Consider the following 18,450-nt stretch of genomic DNA (forward strand, 5'->3'; position numbering starts at 1 on the left):
TACATGACACTCGAAAATGTTATTTTCACCTGAGAAATGACTGACCTAACATATCCCCTCCTCCGTAGCTGCCAAAGTCTCCTCCTTTCCTAGTGAGGAATATTTCCAAATCCCTTTTCAACAGCAGAAACCTTTCTAGGCTTTAACAAAAAACAAACAAACAAAAAGGACAAATGTCCAATCTACTACCCAGCTGCCAAAACTTCACATCTCCCAACCTATGAATAAAAACACTTAACATAACTAAGCTGCAGAAAATGCCCAAGAACATAGTTGCATAAATCCTTTGAAAACAGTTACTCAGATTGACTCAATACCAAACTGTGAAATCTTCCCTGGAGCCTTTTATTGGAGACACAAGAGACCTGCGACAGGTTTGGTAGCACATGATACTTCATATATCAAAGAAGATAAAGACACTTATGAAGATTTCTTGTCCATCCTTGTAAAGTATTGTGGTTATTACAAAATGTTTTTAAACTAATGAGAAAAACTAAGAAAACAGTTTTTAGGTTCAAAATAATTGTACTGTAAAATAATGGATAGAATATTGTTAAAAGCAAATTTTTAATTGAAAATACATTGTATCTATATTTAAGCCATCGTTTTAAGGTTTAACTTGATCTTGAAAAGTATACCTCTACCCCAATATAATGCTGTCCTCGGGAGCCAAAAAATCTTACCACGTTATAGGTGAAACCGCGTTATATCGAACTTGCTTCGATCTGCCAGAGTGCACAGTCCCCCCTCCCCCCGGAGCGCTGCTTTACCGCGTTATATCCGAATTCGTGTTATATCGGGTCGCTTTATATCGGGGTAGAGGTGTATTAAGATCTGTTAAAAAATCAGCATAGAATATGCAGTAACATTTAATGAAGCAGAAAAATACTGAAAAGTATCTGCTATTATAATTCATTAGAAGTACACTGCCTTTACTATAATTCATCCATTGAGTGGTAACTAATATTGCAGGAAAGGAAGCTCAAATAATCATTTACATACTGCTACATGTGGAGAACAAAAAAAAGTAGTTAGTGGTACAAACTTAATTTAGACATTATTAAAGAGAAGGCAGAACATTTACATAAAAATTATGCTAGGACACCATTCAGGATCTGCTTGGATGCATCACCCAGGAAACCACATACCTCAAACTGAAAGCTACTATACATTAAAGCAATAAACCAGGTTGGATAAAAAAAACAATGATTTTTACCACAAAAAAAAAAAAATTAAAAATTGGATTTTTTTTGTTTAAATCAGATTTTTTTGATAAAATGCTTTTTGAGGAAAAAACCTATCTAAAGATAGTTTTAATTAAGATACATTATAGCTTAAAGATATCTCATCATGGAATAGGGATTATAAATTCTAATTCTATAGCATGAGACAATATATTCATGTAACGTTTAAGAAAAGTTTTGTAAATGAGTTCCAATAGTTCATGGATTAGGGACCCAATTTTATGGGGTTCTAGGGGCTTCTGTATAGATTATTTAGGTTAATTTTTCTATCTACCCAATGGGACACAGTGCTCAGTCTAGAAGATACCATCAGAGATCCTTAGTTTTGCAGTTCTCAGAGATAACATGCTTCTTAACAGCAAAAATGTTTTTAAATAAACAAACAAATAAATAAATAATATATAGAGGTGAGAAATAACAGACCTCAATCCTACTGTCCCTCTGCAAATTTGTGTACACAGAGTCAATAACCCTTACCTCTCTCTAAAAGTGCAAAGTTTCAACAAGTTCAATTAATAGAAGATTGTTGGGGGCGGAATAAATCTGGACAAGGAGATTATGAACAAACAGGAAAACGAAGGTGAAGACGACCGAGTTTGCTGCAGAAGCCAATATTTTAAGTTTCTCATGTTGACCTGGCTGACAGTCTATTTAATTTTTTTTTAAATATTTCATTTAAATACTTTAGTTAAAAACAATTTTAACAAGAACAAACCTGATTTTAAAAAAACTTGAATGTTTAACTAAATTCAAAAATTCATATGCTTGTTTTGTTAAAATATTATATGTTTGCTGTTGAAGAAAAAAATCCAGAATACATAACGTTGTTGTTTTAGTTAAATAAAACAATTTAAATGTCTATCTGGTGATGTTCTCCTCCTAATATAGCATGGCAAGAAAATCCTCCAAATATTAATGATTAACCTGTTGAACTGGAGATAGTTCACCTCCCAATGACTTCATAAATATCTGCTTCAATTACCTTTGGTAAATGAAATAACCAATCATGCATTCATTTTCTTATATAGTTGTAAAACTAATCCAAAAAGTTTTCAAAATAAATCACTTAAAAAATGTATAGTGTGTACCTTCTAAAAATGAAACCTACATCTATCTCTGAGTTTTGAAGAATATGTATTAAGGTTATAACAACCAACAAGAATGCACTTTTATGTAGAAATCCATGATTAAATCGAGTCTCCCTGACTAGTGATTTAAATCAATTTGATTTAAATCAAATCCACCCTGCAATAAACTACAGAATTTTAACATTTTATTTTCAAATTAACAGAGATGGTCTGGGTAGAAGCCCCTATATATTAAGTCGAGAATGTAATTTTTACAGTAAAATAAAGAAAACTTTAAATGAAACCCTAAACTGATTGAAAATGCTAGATAAAGAACACAAATTTAGAACTGCAGCTTCTACAACATCAGAAATAATTCATATCCAAACCCAAAGTATGTTTCTACAATGAAAAAAAATGTTTACTGCTAACCTTCCCCCAACCTTCGTGTTTCTCCTGGCAGCACTTCCAATAGGAATAGTTAGATATTTAAGGCCTAATCCAAAGCCCTTTGAAATTAAAGGGAGTATTTCATGAACTTCAATGGACTTTGGGCCCCTAATTTGAGAAATATCTCAGTAGATAGGGTTTATCTACACTTACAGTACTGCAGCGGCATTGCTGCTCCAGTGCTGTTGTGCCACTATAGCACTTAGTGAAGACGCTACCTATGCTGATGGGAGACATAGTGGCAGCTATGTCGACAGGAGTAGCCCTCCCATTGACATAGCACTGTCTGCAGCAGGGATTAGGTCGATATAACTACATTGCTCAGGGGGTTGGATTTACTGATATACATTTGTAGTGTAGACCAGGGTTAAGTGTTTTCCCATAATAAATTAACTAGAATTATGCCCCTCTCCCAAGGGCATTAATGCTTTTCCTAAATGAAGGACTGTTTCTTGAGAGTCAAACAGCTTTTAGCTACATATAAAATAACTAACAATGTCTACACTATCGAAAAACCGGCCTAAATTCTGCGGTGAACTGGATTGACCATTTTTAAACACATCTCCGATGCAAATTCAAGAGAAAAAACAACCTGAAAAATGAATACATGAATCACTATGACCACCAATTTATCTAGTAACAATGTGCAAAGGTTAGGGCCTTCCTATTCTCTTTTTCACACACAAAAAGTGAAATTCACCCCAGTATAGAGGGCCAGCACAAGGACTCTGCACCACTTAAATCCTATTTAAGCCTCAAAAATGAAATAAATTGCTAATTAAGTAGTACTTTACAGATGCAACTAATATACAAAATACCTCTTAAAGAGACATACCAGTCTTTAAGTAATTTTAATCTGCCCAGTTTAAAACATATTTTTGTTCCTAATCCCACAAACAGAGCAACGTGGACAACCTTTATGCCAGTGCATATGTATGAGTCCCACCATGTAGCTCCTCTTTTAGATTTGGGGCCTTTAAGAAGGAAACCTTTTAAAATCTAAAAATAAAATTATAACTCAACTGAATAAAATTACAGCTGTGAAAATATTAAATTACACAAATTTTTGCAAAACATACAAAAATGACTATATACGTTTGATGAAAGTCAATAAATCAGTGCTCAAAACACTATCTGAGGCATGTATCAGAGGGGTAGCCGTGTTAGTCTGGATCTGTAAAAAGCAACAGAGAGTCCTGTGGCACCTTTAAGCCTAACAGATGTATTGGAGCATAAGCTTTCGTGGGTGAATACCCACTTTGTCAGACACATATTACCTTTTGTGTAAAGGCAGTACAAACGTATTTAATCAATGCATCACCATCTTCAGGATTCTGATTACTGGCCTCAGAGTTGTTACCTTAAATGGGAGTTACAGATTTTTAAGTCAATGTTCTTGTGATCACTACCTTTCGGGATCAGTTCACATTGAGGTTTGATTTTGTAACTCAGCACTTTCATGAGCAAACCTCCTTTGAACAGCCCTTAGAAAATCAAAATCTCCAGTTCCATAACACAGTAACCAAAGCATTGATCGTCACGTATTTCCAAGTACAAGCACAATTTTTTCTACATAGCTGCTTAATGCTCCTGAATATTTAAATGCAAAATTAAACTAATCCAGCTAACAGATCACTGAATGGATGGTAAGGATGTCACAAATGGGAGATTCTATGGCCCCAATCCTGCAAAGATTTACATACATGTTCACTCAGGAATGTGAGTTATCCCACTATTTTCACTAGAAGCTACTTAGGGTTTATTGTTAAACACATGCATAAATCACTGCAAGATCAAGTAAAAACAGTGACCAGAAGGAGAAAGGGAGGCCTTAAGCCAGCAATAGACAAAAAGAAATAAGAAACATTAAATAATGGACTCTAAATATTTTTTAAGAAATCACCTGCTGAAAAATCACAAATAAGATTTTTAAAGCCCATTTAATTTTTTTAGAGTATGACTTCATGTTTTGGTTTATGATAGTGATTAAATCACCTCTTTGAAAACCAGTTCCAGGCTATAAATAAGTGTTAATTACCCGTATGCTCATTGGACTAGCAAATTTCCTTTGTAAAGAGAAATCTTGCCTCACCAATCTATTAGAATTCTATGAGGGGGTCAACAAGCATGTGAACAAAGGGGGATCCAGTGGATATAGTGTACTTGAACTGTCAGACCCCACATCAAAAGCTCTTGCGCAAACTAAGCAGTCATGGGATAAGAGGGAAGGCCCTCCCATGGATCAGTAACTGGGTAAAAGATGGGAAACGGGGTAGGAATAAATGATCATTTTTCACAATGGAAAGAGGTAAATAGTAGTGTCCCCCAAGGATCTGTACTGGGATCTGTGCTGTTAAACATATTCATAATTGATCTGGAAAAAGGGGTAAACAGTGAGGTGGCAAAATTTGCAGACTGCTGATTAATATATGTTGCCTAGCATATAAATATGTATCATATTATTAATATGTATTATCCACACTATACACACACACACACACACACACGTGTATATTTTAGTATGCATTAAGCCAGCAGTCCCCAAGCTTTTGAGGGTCGTGCCCCCCCATCCCCCTGTCTGTGCCCCAAGAGCTGGGGCCAGGAGCAGAGCCGCGACTCCGGGGTGGGGGACGAGACGTGGACTGGGGTAAGGGGGCCGAGGCGGTGGCTGCAGCTGGGACTGGGTCTGGGAGCAGGGCCACAGCCAGGGGCCAAAGCTAGGGGCGGGGGCAGGAGTGAAGCCGCAGCTGGGCTGCAGTGGGGGCGGGCCCACAGCCAGGTGTGGCTCTGCTCTGGACTTGCCCCCAACCTTGGCCCCAGGCTGGGAATGGAGCAACAGCCTGCTGCTGAGCAGGGCCGACCCACAACATTTTGGCACCTGAGGCGGGGAGCTCAAATGACGCCCCCATGCCCCCTCGCTTAGGCCAAAACTTTGAAAGGTCTCAATTCTGCCTTCTTCCTGTTCTACTCCTCTCATGGTACTGCTCTGCTACCTACCCCAATAAAGGAGAACTAACAACTTAAAATGCCTTGTTCAAAAATTTAAAGTAACACTTAACTTTCAAATGCCTGAACAGCAAATGTAACTTTTCTTGTCTGCATAGTGAACACTGGCATTTTTATCTGTTTGAATAATCAAAGTGGTGCTTTCCGTGCCTTCTTGGTTGCAAAGATTTGAACTGCTTCCTGCTGAAGGTCCACAGTCTGGGCCAGCTCATGCTCTATTGAGATGGTTGCAAGGCCGACCAGCCTCTCCTGTGTCATTGTGGAGAGTAGATGTGTTTTTATGAACTTCAGCTTGGAGAAGCTGCATTCTCCACTGGCAACTGTTACAGGAAGTGTTAGAAGTATGCGCAGAGCAACAAAAGCATTTGGAAAGAGGGTGGTCATCTTATTTGTGCACATATATTCCAGAACAGCCTTTGGAGTGGATCCTGCTGAAATGTATCTTGAAAGGGCTTTCAGTTCATCACCTAAATCACTCGTACCAATATCGTGCATGTCAACATTGTCTCTAGTGCCCTGCATTGCTGGTGTAGGTCTTCTTCAGGTATAGTGAGGAGTTTTGGATTATCATACAACATCCCAAATATACTGCTGTGTTCCTTGAGCTGCATGAAACGTTCAACTGACTATATTGCACAATCTAGCACCTGGTTAAAGAATTCAACTTTGAATTGTTGTTTGGGATCTCTTATGGGATTATCCCGTGCCTCGAAATCAAAATGGCTTCTTCTTTGGTGACTCTTGTATTCTTGAATGGGTGGGAAAATAGCTTCAGTGTGAAGTTCCTCTGCCAACTTCTGTGCACTCTTCGGCACATTTTGAAATCCCTCATCTGACCGATAAGACTGTAGGTATGACTTTGCTTTGTCCAGTTGTTCCATTGCTCCAGATTTATCAAGGTCAACACCTAGGAGTCTCTTGCTTACAACATTTATTTCAAAGAGTATGTCATGCCACAACACTAAGCCACACAGAAATTTGAAGTTATGTATGTTTCTGGTGATTCCATTTCCCTCTGCTACTGTTCTCCCATGAACAGTACCTGTCATAGCATTATCCTCCATAATGGCAACTATGGCATCATATATCTTCCCAATCTGGTGTTTGATAGGCTTTATCGCCTCCAATCGACTTTCCCATCGTGTGGCACTCAGTGGCTTCAGTGTCAGAGAGGATGTTTCCAGATGTTGCTTCAAAATTTGCCATCCATTAGTTGATGCAGAGAAAAATATTTAGATGTTTTGAATGACACCTCTACCCCGATATAACGCGGTCCTCGGGAGCCAAAAAATATCACCATGTTATAGGTGAGGCCGCGTTATATCAGGGTAGGGAGAGGAACTGCTCCCCACGCCAGCTCACCTCCGCCTCCTCCCTGAGCACGCTGCCGCCACTCCGCTTCTCCCTCCCTTCCAGGCTTGCCGTGCCAATCAGCTGTTTGGCCCAGCAAGCCTGGAAGGGGGGGGGGGAGAAGCGGAGCAACGGCCCGCTCAGGGGAGGAGGTGGAGGCAGAGCGGAGGTGAGCTGGGGCGGGGAGCAGTTCCTCTGCGCCCCCCCCTTACTTGCTGCGGCCCCCCCGCCCCCGCTCACCTCCGCCTCCTCCCATGAGCGCGCCACAGCTCCACTTCTCCCCCCTCCCTCCCAGGCTTCCCGCACCAATCAGCTGTTTGGCACGGCAAGCCTGGGAGGGAGGAGAAGCGTAGCTGCGGCACACTCATGGGAGGAGGCGGAGCGGAGATGAGCTGGGGCGGGGAGCGGTTCCTCTGCGCCCCCCCCCTTACTTGCTGCGGCCCCCCCTGCCCCAGCTCACCTCCGCCTCCTCCCACGAGCGCGCCGCAGTTCCACTTCTCCTTCCTCCCAGGCTTGCCGTGCCAAACAGCTGATTGGCGCAGCAAGCCTGGGAGGGAGGAGAAGTGGAGCTGCGGCACGCTCATGGGAGTAGGCGGAGCGGAGGTGAGCTGGGGCGGGGGGCAGGCCGGGGAGGGCCGCAGCAAGTAACGGGCGGGCGCAGAGGAACCGCTTGCAGTAACACGAATTCGGATATAACGAGGTAAAGCAGTCCTGTCCCCCGGAGCGCTGCTTTACCGCGTTATATCCGAATTCGCGTTATATCGGGCCGCATTATATTGGGGTAGAGGTGTACATTAAAAAATTCAGCAGCCTCACTAGAAGCTGATGCTGCATCACTGACCACCAAGTTCAATGAATGAGAACTGCCTGGGACAAAAAAAGCTCGAGGGTTTAACTCTCGGATCTATGTCTGCACTCCTGTGTTCTTTCCTCTCATGTTGGCACCATTATCGTAGCCCTGAACTCTCATGACAGCTATCGCAATTCCCATATCTTCCAGCTTTTTAAGAAGCACATTTCTCAGACCAGCTCCTGTAGTATCATCAATGTCAATAAATTCTAGAAAATGCTCTCTGACTGTCACCACATTTTCACTAGGTTCTGTTGTTGTTACAAAACGCACCGTTAAAGTCATTTGTTCCATACGGCTGATGTCAGGTGTGCAGTCCAGAATAACAGAGTAATATCTTGCTGACTTCAGATCTGACACAATCTTCTGTTTGACTTTTGTTGCCAGTAACTGTATGATCTTATTTTGAATTGTTTTTCCAAGGTAGTGGTGTGTGTACATTTCTTGGGTGGTGACTCTTCTTAGATGCTCCTGGAGTACAGCATCAAACTCAGCCATCAGCTCCACGATTTTAAGGAAGTTTCCATTGTTTGGCACATACAGCTGATCTGAAGTGCCACGCAGTGCTAGGTTTTGGGTAGCAAGCATTCTTACAATGACAATGAGCCTTTTCAGAACATTTTGCCAGTAAAGAGACTCTGATGCAATCGTCTCTTGATGCTGATCATCTATAGTGGCCTTTAACCTTAGTCTCATCTCTCAAGCTCTTTCCACCTATGGAATGCTCTCTGGTGATTTGCTGCCTTCTTGTGGCATACCAGATTTCTAACCAGATTTTTCCAGTCCTTTGTTCCTGTAGAACCCAATGTGGCTGGAACATTAGACTGGAAGCGTTTGCAACAAAAACAGTATGCAGCATTCTGGGTTTTTGAGTACATAAGCCATGGCTTATGTACTCAAAAACCCAGAATGCTGCATACTGTTTTTGTTGCAAACAAAGTCCACTTTGTTACCATTGGGGATTTCATGCCAGTAATGTGTTGGATGGAAACTTCTATTTTCATTGTCTTTGGGGAACATGAAGTTTTTCACTTGCTGTGGCCCATGCAGTACAAGGAAGTCCCTCCAGCTACTGCTCAAGTTGGTCCACAATCCTGAATCATCTAGACTTAAGGAAGTAAACTCAGCAGCAGCTGTTTCTTGCGCCTCCACCACACTCTTCTCTGATCTACACTTTTATTCAGGCATGTGCATGGTTACATCCATTTGAGATGGAGATATGGATGCTGCAATAGCTGCCAGGTCACCTGCACTCTAACTGGAAGATCAGGCATCTCCTCACCACTCACATCCTCACTGGGGCTGGAAGGCTCACCGTGAACATTTGTGTCTATGTATCTCAGGAGAGCGCCTTCCTGCTTAGATAGAAAAGCTTCCTTTGCTTGCTTTCTTTTTCTGAATGCTGTCCCAGAGGGGCGTTTTCTTCTTTCACTCATGACTGCTGTTCTGTGCCAGCTATAGTGGCTCTCAACACTCAATTGAAGTGGACAAATAAGCAGGCTGGTAGCAGGGCCTGAGTGAGGGAAGATATCAGCATCTTAAGAGCCTAACTGGCTCCTGCTACTTCAGTTGACTGCCTGTTCTCCTCAAGTGGGTTCAGGGAAGCAGCAGGAAACAGGAAGCTCCCTGAGAAGCTGGTGTTAATCAGTCCAGGCTCCTGTGGGTGCTAGAGAGGTACATAAGAGGCTTCTCCTCTCTCTCTCTCTCTCTCTCTCTGCAGTTCCTGCTGCTTTCTGTTATTCCCTCTCACCTTTTCTCCTGCCTGCCTGTTATGTCTCTTGTGCCCTCCTTCCTCCAGCACAGCACTCTACCATCTCTGTGCATCTAGAGCAGAGAGAATACATATGCACCAGCAGCAGAAATTTTTCTGTACTCTGGGTCCTAGTGGCGCCCCCCCCCCCACAGTCTGGCACCTGAGGCAGCCGCCTCAGTTCACCTCATGGTAAGGCCAGCCCTGCTGCTGAGGCTGGGGGCTGGGGCAGGGCTGGGAGCGGAGCCATGCTGGGGACATGGCAGGGGGCGGGACTGGAGCAGAGCTCAGGGAGGAGCAAAGAGGGGCTGGGTGGTGCTCCCTCCCCACGGGGGGTGGCACTGGCCCCACCACGCCCACACACCCCGATGTTCCTCCACACACCCCTAAAGCGGCCCTCTACATTAAGCACAAATATTGTAATAGTGATATAGCCTAAACTGGCCTATACCATAACCTGTTCACTTATGCTAAATACCCCATAACACCTTGTATTTGCTGAAGTAAGCATTTGGCACAAGCAGATAGGAAACTTGTCAAAATCAAGATACATACATACACTGTTTTAGTACAATCTAGGGAAGTATCTTCAAAGATCAGTACCTGGAATGCTAGCATCCAAAACAAAAATAAGGAAGGAACAGAACAAGTTAGGGAACTGGAACAAACTCATGGATTGGATTTTAGTGACATGTAAAAAATGCCGAACTTGTAAAACCATAAAAATAATACCAGCCAAAATGTGTAATTTGGGGAGCAAACCTTCTGTGTAAAGTGAATATAACATCACTGCATGGGACTGCTCTTCGGAGATTAGTACCATATAGAACCTTTCTCCTGTACCATATTAACAAACCTCACTGATATTGGTTATTTGGTCTCTTCAGTATATTTAATAATGAAATAAAGAACCAAAGTGTGGTCAATCAACTGACTATATAAATTATCAACAAGATTATACTAAATTGCTCAAGCCAGTTAAATCCAAAGCTGACTGCCAAGAGTTACAAAGGGATCTCACAAAACTGGGTGACTGAGCAACAAAATGGCAGATGAAATTCAATATTTGTGAGTGTAAAGTAATGTACATTGGAGAAAATAATCCCACATAAAATGATGGGTTCTAAATTAGTTGTTACCATTAAGGAAAGATCTTGGAGTCAGTGTGGATAGTTCTCAGAAAACATCCACTCAATGTGCAGCCGCAGTCAAAAAAAGCTAACAATGTTAGGAACCATTAGGAAAGGGATAGATAATAAGATAGAAAATATCGTAATGCCACTATATAAAAGCATGGTATGGTATCCAAGCTACACCTTGGATGCTGAGTGCAGTTCAGGTCACCCCATCTCAAAAAATATTAGAATTGGAAAAGGTACAGAGAACAGCAACAAAAATGATTAAGGGTATGGAACAGTTTCTGTATGAAAAGAGATTAAAAAGACTAGGACTGTTCAGCTTAGAGAACAGACAACTAAAGGGGAGGAATATGATAGAGGTTGATAAAAATCATGAATGATGTGGAGTACATGAATAGCGAAGTGTTATCTACCACTTCACACAACACAAGAAGCAGGGTTCACCCAATGAAATTAATAGGCAGCAGGTGTAAAACAATCATAAGGAAGTACTTCTTCACACAACACTGTCAACCTGTGGAACTTGTTGCCAAGGGATGTTGTGAAGGCCAAAAGCACAAGTGGTTTAAAAAAAGAATTAGATAAATTCCTGGAGGATAGGTCCATCAATGGCTATTAGCCAAGAAGGTCAGGGATGGAACTCCCTGCTCCGGTTGTCCTTAAACCTCGGAGTGCCAGAAGCTCGGATTGGATGACGGGGGATGTATCACTTGATAATTGCCCTGTTCTGTTCATTCCCCCAGAAGCATCTGGCACTGGCCACTGTTAGAAGACAGGATACTGGCTAGATGGACCATTGGTCTGACCCAGTATAAACATTTGTATGTAATCATAGCACAGGATATTTTAATACCACTTTACAATATATATTTATTGTACAACCTATTTATTACACCCAGGAGATATTTGTGACAGATCCAGTGGAGTCACAGTGCTTCTAATAAATAATACACAATCTATGAATTGTTTGAAGTCTGAAAAATGTATCTAGCTTAACATCACACTCTCTCAGATACAAAAGAGCTAATTATGCTGACTCTTCTTTATAATGCTACTGAAAGCTGAAAAGGTTTTACTGATCTTAGCGCACAAAGAACCTGGATTTTTAAGCATACACAGTCTGCTCCACAAGATAAAGCATTGTTTTCCATACCAACACAAAAGGTGGAGCTAGCAAAGATCTTACAGATCACCATTCCCCAATCCTAGCATTAAGCAGAATCTTCCTCTACACTAATTCCACTGAGAATTCATCTAAATTAGCTTTGAACATCTCAGAAAATTGTTGACAACGAGCTCAAGAGCCCATTCATCCACAACTGCTCTCTTCCTTTTAATATTCCATATCTACGCTGATTTTATTTTTATTTTCACTTTTAGACCATTACGTCCCTTAGCAAGAGAATACAGTCCATTCAACTCCCTTTAATTAATACTGTTCAAATATTTGTACAGTTTTATCATATCTTTTATTAATCTCCTTATTCCATGGCTATCCAAATTGAGTTCCCTCAGCTGTCTTTGTAAATTTGCTTCCCTAGTTGCTGTATCATTTTAGGTGCCCTTGTGTAATATTATCACTTCCCTACCCTTTTTATAATGAAATAGCTAAAATTATGTGCAGTGATCCACATGCACTCTTAATTACAGCAAAATTACTCCTTCCTCTATCTTACAGAAAATCCCTTCTATGTGTATACCACATGAGGGCATGTTTCATTTGTAATCATGCTGTATTCTGAATTGATATCCAGTTTTTTATCCACTATAACATTCAGGTATTTGCTTTATAATTGTTTCCATAGTAGTCTCATTTCATATCTCTGCTGATTATTATTTCTTGCTAGGTGTATGGTCTTCTATTTTTTATATCATATCTCAATTACATCTGCCCATCTTGCTAAATTTACAAAATTGTTCTACAATTTTGATCTTTTCTCTGTGGGCTTCATTATCCTTTTGAGTTTGGTTTGAAATGTGAATTTACTCAATACAAACTGTCCTTCAGATTAGTGAATATACAGAAAATCATAGATCTGTAGTGTGATCCCCAGCAGGACCACCGCAAACTACTCCCCAATTTAAAACTGGTCCATTAACTATTGACAGGCTGTGTTATTTAGCACTAGATTGTACTTATACAATATACACTGAGTTTAGAATGACGTGTATTTGTACCTCTCCATGACTGGACCTGGGAAGAAACTCTTGAATTTGGGACTTATCCTATTCAGCATGAAGAACTCTACTCAAATCACACCAGGAAAATGGTTTAGTATTGGCTCAGAGGAAGAAGGGCCAATTATTCTATTGCCATCATCATTTCCTGTAGTACTTGGAGATCTCCCACCCAGCTAAAGACCTAATCAGACCTGATTCAGTGGATAAGATCTGATGGGATCACAGCCAAGATGGTATGGTTGCAAGCTGGTACTACTCCAACATACAAACTTTTGGATTTGTCTACATTTTATTAAAGTTATGCTATTTCCGGATTAGCAATGTTCTTTCCTTAAAACAAAAATAATAGTAATTTAGTGCTGGTGAAAGATGACAAACTGAAGTTGTCTGTTTATCCACTGAACAGATAACAGTATGGACAGCAACAGTGCAATTTGTTTGTGTACTTCCTAACCAACGTGCATCACCTCTGCACAAAAGGGAAACACCCTCTTGGGGCAAGAGAATAGTTCAGTCTCCATAACTTTAGCCTCTGCAAAGAATACCAACAAAAAAGCAATACTACTAATTGTGATGGTGGTGATCATGATGTAAACATTTTTTACCAGATTCTAAGATCACACTGAGTCATCAGAAATTAACACATTGTTGCCACTCTGGGCTAATTTCAAATCCCTGATTTAAAATGAACGGTTCCATAATCCCAATACAAATCCTAAACTATCCAATACACCAAGCTTGTTTCCTTTTTTGTGTTTATTGTTATGATGGAAGTTGAGTGAAACCTGGTTGAAGCTGGTAAGTGTGATAGCTGTCCTTCATTCAGGATAGAGGCAAGAACTCGCTAAGCTCTTTTCTGGAGTAAGATAGCCAAAACAATTGGAGTCACCATCTGAAACATAGGCCAGTCAGAAGATGTGCTAAGTGAGAGGAAGGGTTTTCCTGGGGGCTGAATGCAAATAAGGGTTGGTGTGATTTGGTGGAGCTGTGTGTGTGTCTGTGGAGACAATGAGCCATGAACAGCCTGCAAGAGAAGCACTGGTAATGTAGCCCTAAGACAAAGCCAAGAGAGAGCTTTATGGGCAGTGTGCTGACTAGAAAGGCTTGGACCTGTGAGCAAAGAAACTGCCTCCTGTTTGATTCATGCTGTGTTCAAGGAAACGGGACTTTAAGTACATTCTTTGTAAATGTTCACAATTGCATCAAATATGTATGTAACTCCATCACTAATTTCTCTTCCTAATGGAAGCAACCTGCTAGTCCGTGAACATTGGCTAATCACTCAGACCAAAAGGGGTAACACCATGTATAGCTTATTAATAAGTCTAATACTTAACTGTTACGGACATCAGACTCTTTGTTCTTTTTAAATAAAAACTTACCAAGTCTTCTTTTCTCTCTCCTGCTAATGTTCAAGACTGGAATGACATTCAAGCATTTTTAATTAAAGAACAACATTTCAAACAATGTCGTTAGCTCTTTTAAAAACAGGTAGAGAAAGCATATTTCCTCTTCTATTTCTTTTTTGACACTTATATATATTACTTTACTAATCTGTGTGTGCTGTTAATTTGGTCTATGTTCAGTGATCTATAAAGTGAGATCATATACTGTATATGATACATATATATTTTATACTCTCTCTTCACCTATAATTGAGGCATAGCCCAAAATAAACACAGACATTGATCAAACACTACAAACTGTGGCTACAGGTATCATATCACACTGCACGACGAAAGACTTTTCCAGTATGCACAGGGCATAGCTTTATTTGCAACTCCCTGATCCTAGTGCTGGTTCTACACTGGCCCAGTTCTTAATGAGGCTGCTCTAAACTCTGCCACCTAACTATGGACTCAGGGCTTGTATATGCCATCTGAGAATACAAAAGCAAAGTAGCATTTCGTCCTTACCACCAACACACACTTTATTCCAGGAGTCAAGAGGCAGGATGTAGAAGGTGGCTATCCCAGCTCTACATCACCAAAGGATTCTCTCACACTAGGACCGTCCCTAAGTAGCTGTTTAAGCCAAATGTTATAATTTGCCAAATATGATAATCTTGTTTATATGTTTGTATCACCCTTGTATTATGGGCTATAGATATGTATGTATGCCTATATTTCAAAATTTGTAGTATGCTTCCGGGTGACACCCTCAGACAGTCTGGCATCAGCACTGCCTAGCCTGCTTGATGGCCCATTCAGGACCATCAGCTATACAATTGACCCACTGAGAGAAGGCAAGGGATACACATTTTGACTTAGCAAGGCATGCAGGGGCATGCCATCAGCTATACATTCAGGACCATCAGCTATACAATTGACCCACTGAGAGAAGGCAAGGGATACACATTTTGACTTAGCAAGGCATGCAGGGGCATGCCTATGGACAGAACTCTAAGGCTTCCAGGCCATGTGCTGGGCAGCTTGGGTTTGGAACAAAGGAAATCAAGCTGCATAGCAAAAGACTATGAAAGGCAGCTGCATCTTCTGCTTTTTGTATTCATTCTTGCTTCTTACTTCTGGAGTATCCTTTCTACAAATGAAGCTCTGAACAAAGGACTCAATGACCCATCCAAGTTGTGGATGTGTTCCAGAGGGACTCACTGGGGAGTTTAATCAGTGTTACCCACTAGTCTTGGGAGTATCTGCTCTCCATTTTGCAGCCTGCCCTGACCTTGGCATTTCCAATGAGGGCACACCAGGCACACCAGGTCACACAGTCATCATGCTATCTGACATTATTTGGACACAGGGGGGTTGAATAAGTGAGAGAAATGCATCGAAAGCTGGACTGTGTTCTCTCAGCTCTAGTAGGTTGATATGCACCCTGGCCTCCAAAGCTGCCAGAAGATGGAGCAAGGATAGAGTCACTGACTGGACCTTCTGACTGGAACAACCCATTAGGAGCCAGTCATCGAGATACAGAAAAATTGTATGGCCCTGAAATCTCATCTGGGCCCTCACTACTGAGAAGACCTTCATGAAGATCCTGGGTGCTGTAGCTAGGCTGAATGGGAGTACTTCGAATGGATAGTGTTATTGTCCTACCATAAACCTGAGGAACTTTCTGTGGGACAGATGAATATCCACAAGAATATAAGCATCTTGCATGTCAAGAGCCATGAACCAAATTCCCTCCTGTAGGGAAGGGATCCTTGATGCCAACATAACCATTCGGAATTTTGATTTGCAAATAAAAACATTTAATTGCTGAAGGTCAAAAATGGGTCTCCATCCTCTATTTTTCTTGGGGACTATGAAATATGGAGAGTGGAACTCTTTCCTTTGGTGCTGATTTGGCACTTGTTCTATGACCCCTTGTTGGAGGAGAGAATCTCCCCACTGACAAAGAATCTCCCCGCTAGAGCAGTCCCTGAAGAGAGGCTGAGAATTTTATAGAATAGCCACAGTGGATGATTAATAGTACCCACTTGTCTGTTGTGATTGTCCTCAAATTATGGGCAAAAAGGCTGGGGCAGACAACAAAGGTTGAGGGGGTAGTAGACGATGGCATCAATAGGGGTAGGCGGTTCTTGATCGTCACAGGAAAAATCTCCTGGATAGTGGATGGGGCTGGATAGTTGTAGTTGTGGTAAAGGCAGCTGCATATCTAGGCCTTTGTATACTGTGACATTAGCATGGTGGCTGGAATGATCGCTGGCAGTATGATGGTTGGGGAGGCAGTCTTGGCTTGTACATCTGTTTATGGTGGTTTTGGAACTGAGATTTAAATGCTGAGACAGCAGAGAGTTGGTCTAAAGACTTTCAATGAGTGTAGAGACTCATCAGTCTTCTTGTTAAGACCAGATGAGGATGATGAAACATCCATCGGTACCTGTGGATCCAGTTCAATCACTCCTGCCTCATACTCCGATGGAGCCGGTAGGTGTTGCGTGAGGGAGGTATGGTGGGATTCCTGGATGGATCCAGGATGTCTAGTGTAGGGATCCTATGGTTACCAACAGAGCCAATATGAAGGGTCAACTGGCTGAGGTGTGATGGGGCACACCCTCACTCTGCTGGAGGACAGACTAACAAGCTCTTCTGGGCTCATTCAGCCCTAAAAAGGCAAACCTCTAAGGCTTGCTCTGCCTGGAAGGGTGGAGCTTAAAAAAGGGAAGGGTCACAGGATCACCTACCACAGGAAGGATCAGTGAACAAGACAACTGCTACACCTCAGAAACAGATCAGCCATGATGAAGACAGTCGCAGGACTCACCGTCCTGGAAACTGCATGGACCAGCTGTCAAGCAGAGTGCCCCAAAGAGGACGGCCTGGAGGTAGACCCTAATTAAATACTGTAGAGCAGCTGCTAAGCCAAGCCCTAAAAGACGGACCCCCAGAAAGACTTCCTCAGAGACAGGCCACCTTTGCCTTTATTTTCTTTTACAGTAAGTCTCATTTCTTGCAAAGGGAAGACAGAGAAAAGGACCTCTTTTTTGTTTGTCTTTTTTGGAGAACCTCTAGTGTGCTACGAACAGGGGGAGGACTTTATAAACAACTTGGATTGTCATCTGGTAGAATCACAGAACCACAGGGTTAGATGGGACCGCAAGGGTCTTCTAGTCTAACTCCCTGTCAAGATGCAGGATTTGTTGGGTCTAAACTATCAAAAACAGATGTCTATCCAGCCTCCTTTTGAAAGCCTCCAGTGCAGGAGCTTCCACAACCTCCCAAGGCAGTCTGTTCCATTGCCCTACTGTTCTTACAGTTATGAAGCTTTGCCTGAGATTTAATCTAAACCTGCTATGCTGCAGTTTCAAGCCATTGCCTCTTGTCCTGCCCACTTTGTGGCGAGAGAACTTTTCTTAGGGTTGCCAATTTTAGTTGGACGTATTCCTGGAGATCTCATCACACAACATAATCTTTAATTAAAGATTAATCTTTCATTCCTGGAGACTCCAGGCCAATCCTGGAGGGTTAGCAACCCTAACTTTTCTCCATCTTTTTTATGGCAGCCTTTCAAGTATTTGAAGATCATTATCATGTCATCGTCCCCCTCATGTCCCCTTTTCCAAACTAAACATATCCAATTCCTTCAGCTTCTGCTCACATGGCTTGCATTCCATCTCTTTTATTATCTTTGTCACTTGCCTCTGGATCCTTTTGATACACTGGTGACCAAAACTGAATACAGTACTCCAGCTGAGGCCTCACCAGTGCTGAGTAGAGCGGTACTATCACCTCCGATGACTTGCATGCTAGGCCTCTGTTAATGCAACCTAAAATTGCATTTGCTTTTTTTGCAACCGCATCACATTGTTGACTCATGTGGAGGTTATGATCCTCCACAACTCCAGATCCTCTGCAACAGAGATGCCTGTGTTGGAGGCCATAGTGCTTATAGTGCAGCTGCCAGGTCTCCGCAGGTGCATAGTCAAGTAAAATAATGGCTTTTCTAAATT

At 41.7% G+C, this 18,450-nt stretch overlaps 1 protein-coding gene across 1 annotated transcript in view; it reads right to left on the reverse strand.

The window, feature by feature from the left end:
• FUT8 (fucosyltransferase 8) overlaps positions 1-18,450 on the reverse strand; it is a 282,501-nt gene that overhangs the window by 145,345 nt on the left and 118,706 nt on the right. Inside the window, exon 4 of the mRNA XM_065402719.1 lies at positions 14,420-14,455. The gene's annotated coding sequence lies outside the window, so the exon portion shown is untranslated. The remainder of the gene's footprint in view (positions 1-14,419; positions 14,456-18,450) is intronic.

Source organism: Emys orbicularis, chromosome 4, assembly GCF_028017835.1.
Source record: "Emys orbicularis isolate rEmyOrb1 chromosome 4, rEmyOrb1.hap1, whole genome shotgun sequence".
NCBI classification, from domain to species: domain Eukaryota; kingdom Metazoa; phylum Chordata; order Testudines; family Emydidae; genus Emys; species Emys orbicularis.